Genomic DNA, 2,780 nt, shown 5'->3' with positions numbered 1-2,780 from the left:
TTTTGGGCTCCAAAATCACTGCAGATGGTGATTGTAGCCATGAAATTAAAAGACGCTTACTCCTTGGAAGGAAAGTTATGACCAACCTAGATAGCCCAATAAAAAGCAGAGATATTACTTTGTCAACAAAGGTCCGTCTAGTCAAGGTTTATGGTTTTTCCAGTGGTCATGTATGGATGTGAGAGTTGGACTGTGAAGAAAGCCGAGTGCCGAAGAATTGATGCTTTTTTTGTTTGTTTGTTTATAGCAGCTTTATTCATAATTGCCAAAACTTGGAAGTAACCAAGGTGGCCTTCAAGATATGAATGGATATACTATGGTACATCCAGACAAAGGAGTATCCAGCATGAAGTCAAAAACTGCTGAAAAATGTATTAACTAAAACAAAACCAAATTACATTCTATCAATACATAGCTAGTAACAGTCACTTTCAGGTAAACCTTAAGTACAGAATACAGACATTCCCATCTGTACTTAAGGCATCAGGCCACACTGAGGATGGTGAGAACAGAGTATAGCAGTCATTGGGATGTGAATCACTTTAACTGTGGGCTCTCCACCATTTATCCTTTTTCCCCTGATTACTAGTAAGGAGATTGAATTAATAATCAAAAACTTCTCATCAAGCAAAAGTCCAAGACCAGATGACTTCAGTGGTGAATTCTAACTTTTTAAAAATTGAGGTAAAACCATATAAAACATTATGTTACAAATGTACAGGGCTTCCCAGATGGCACAGTGGTAAAGAATCCTCCTGACAATGCAGGAGATGCAGGTTTGATCCCTGGGTCAGGAAGTTTCCCCTGGAGAAGGAAATGGCAAGTCCTCCACCAGTATTCTTGCCTGGAAAATTCCATGGACAGCAAAGCCCGGCAGACTGAAGTCCATGAGTTCCCAAAGAATCGAGCACAACTGAATGGCTGAGTAATTGAGCACACCCACGCACATACCCACTACAGATATACAACATAGTTATTCGATATTTGATACTACAAAAATCTAGTTACCATGATTACCATAAAATTACCCTCTTCACCCATTTCTCCACCTCCCATTCCTTCCCTGCTGGTAATCACTTATTCTTTTTTAAAACGTGGTCCATTTGAAAGCAATGATGTTGATGTATCCAAACCAGGTTTCTTCCTCCTCCCCATTGTGATTAATCTTTTCATAATCTTCTTATTCCTCTTAGCGCATTCAGGGCATAACAGGTTGTCTTCCAGGTCTGGGGGTGCAAAAGTGCAGGCAGGTAACATGAAGAGGGAGGTCATCCTCCTGGGGGTGTCAGGCACCCAGGTCTGACCTGCTTGGAACTGCAGGCGAACCCAACCTTCTGTGTCTGCCAAGAGTGGTCTGCCATGGACCACACACCACCGAACACCTGAGGCTTGTGGCAGAAAGGATTCAGAGGCACGAAGGGCACGTGAATTCACAGCCTTTGGTTGAACAGCCCTTGACGCAATTCTTGACCATGCTGCCAGCATGGCTATCTGAGGTGAAGTTACCACCTCAACCATTTTAGTCCTTTCCTCACTCTCACTCATCTTCCTTTTCTGTACACTTCCCCTCTTGGTCACCATGCTGTGCTTCCTTGAACATGAGTGCATTCGGGCCTCCCGTGGTGATTTAGGAATATACTGACCTTTTTCAGGAAAAGCATGTTCTTGGAGTCTCCGATAAACTTCTATTTTCTGGCCATCAGTACTCAGCTTAAGTTGTTGACACCAGTTCCGCAAAGTGTCCCGACTCACATCGTTAATCGGAGGCAATGTGGTCAGCAAGGGACAAAATGATCTTCTAAAGCTAGAACTTGGACAATCTTCCTCAAGCTCATTTGTTTGAGGAAGAGGAACTTGATTATTTGTATTCAGTGTCTCCTCTTTGACTTCTGAAGTTGAGGAAACACCTGGTTCCACTTGATGGTCTTCAATAATTTCCTCATTAACTGGATACAATGTAAGAATCACATTTTCTTCATCTAAAGGCCCTTCAAAGAAATTCTTTCCATAATTTGAGTATGCCATTTCAAGGAATGCTCAGACAAAGGCAGAGCCACAATGCTCAATCTCTGCAGTTTAATCCTCTGAACCTGAGGGTTTCTAGTCCAGTTTCTCCTTCCTTTTGTAAGCAAATGTCCCCTACTTCCAGTATTGATGCTTTTGAACTGTGGTGTTGGAGAAGACTCTTGAGAGTCCCTTGGACTGCAAAGAGATCCAACCAGTCCATCCTAAAGGAGACCAGTCCTGGGTGTTCATTGGAAGGACTGATGCTGAGGCTGAAACTCCAGTACTTTGGCCACCTCATGTGAAGAGTTGACTCCTTGGAAAAGACCTTGGTGCTGGGAGGGATTGGGGGCAGGAGGAGAAGGTGACAACAGAGGATGAGATGGCTTAATGGCATCACCGACTCGATGGGCATGAGTTTGAGTGAACTTCAGGAGTTGGTGATGGACAGGGAGGCCTGGCATGCTGCAGTCCATGGGGTTGCAAAGAGTCAGACACGACTGAGTGACTGAACTGAACAGTCCCTTATAGAAAGAGTGGTGGAAGCCAAGGCCACAGAGTAAATGTGACCACTTCACTTCCTTGGTAGTGGGTGGGCTTCTTGTTAATTTGACATCCTCTTTCATGTCTCTGTAGTGTTACCTCTGCTGCTTCCCTCTTTGGAGTTACATTCAACCCCTACTCTGCTCCCCTTGGAGAAAGTCTGACCATCTCCTCTGCGCAAGAAGGCCTTTCCTGATGGGTCCTCTAATATGCAGGTGGAGTTAGGCACTCTC

The 2,780-nt window shown here is 44.2% G+C and overlaps 1 pseudogene; it reads right to left on the bottom strand.

Moving 5' to 3' along the window:
- Nucleotides 1–384: 384 nt before the first annotated feature.
- LOC147363242 (developmental pluripotency-associated protein 2 pseudogene) lies at nucleotides 385–2,154 on the bottom strand (annotated as a pseudogene).
- Nucleotides 2,155–2,780: the final 626 nt, after the last annotated feature.

Source organism: Bos grunniens, chromosome 11 (genome assembly GCF_055505025.1).
Source record: "Bos grunniens cultivar Pamir isolate PY7600 chromosome 11, Bosgru_T2T1.0, whole genome shotgun sequence".
Classification (NCBI taxonomy): domain Eukaryota; kingdom Metazoa; phylum Chordata; class Mammalia; order Artiodactyla; family Bovidae; genus Bos; species Bos grunniens.
The sequence above is the reverse complement of the archived record's forward strand: the minus strand, read 5'-3'. Positions and strand labels throughout refer to the sequence as shown.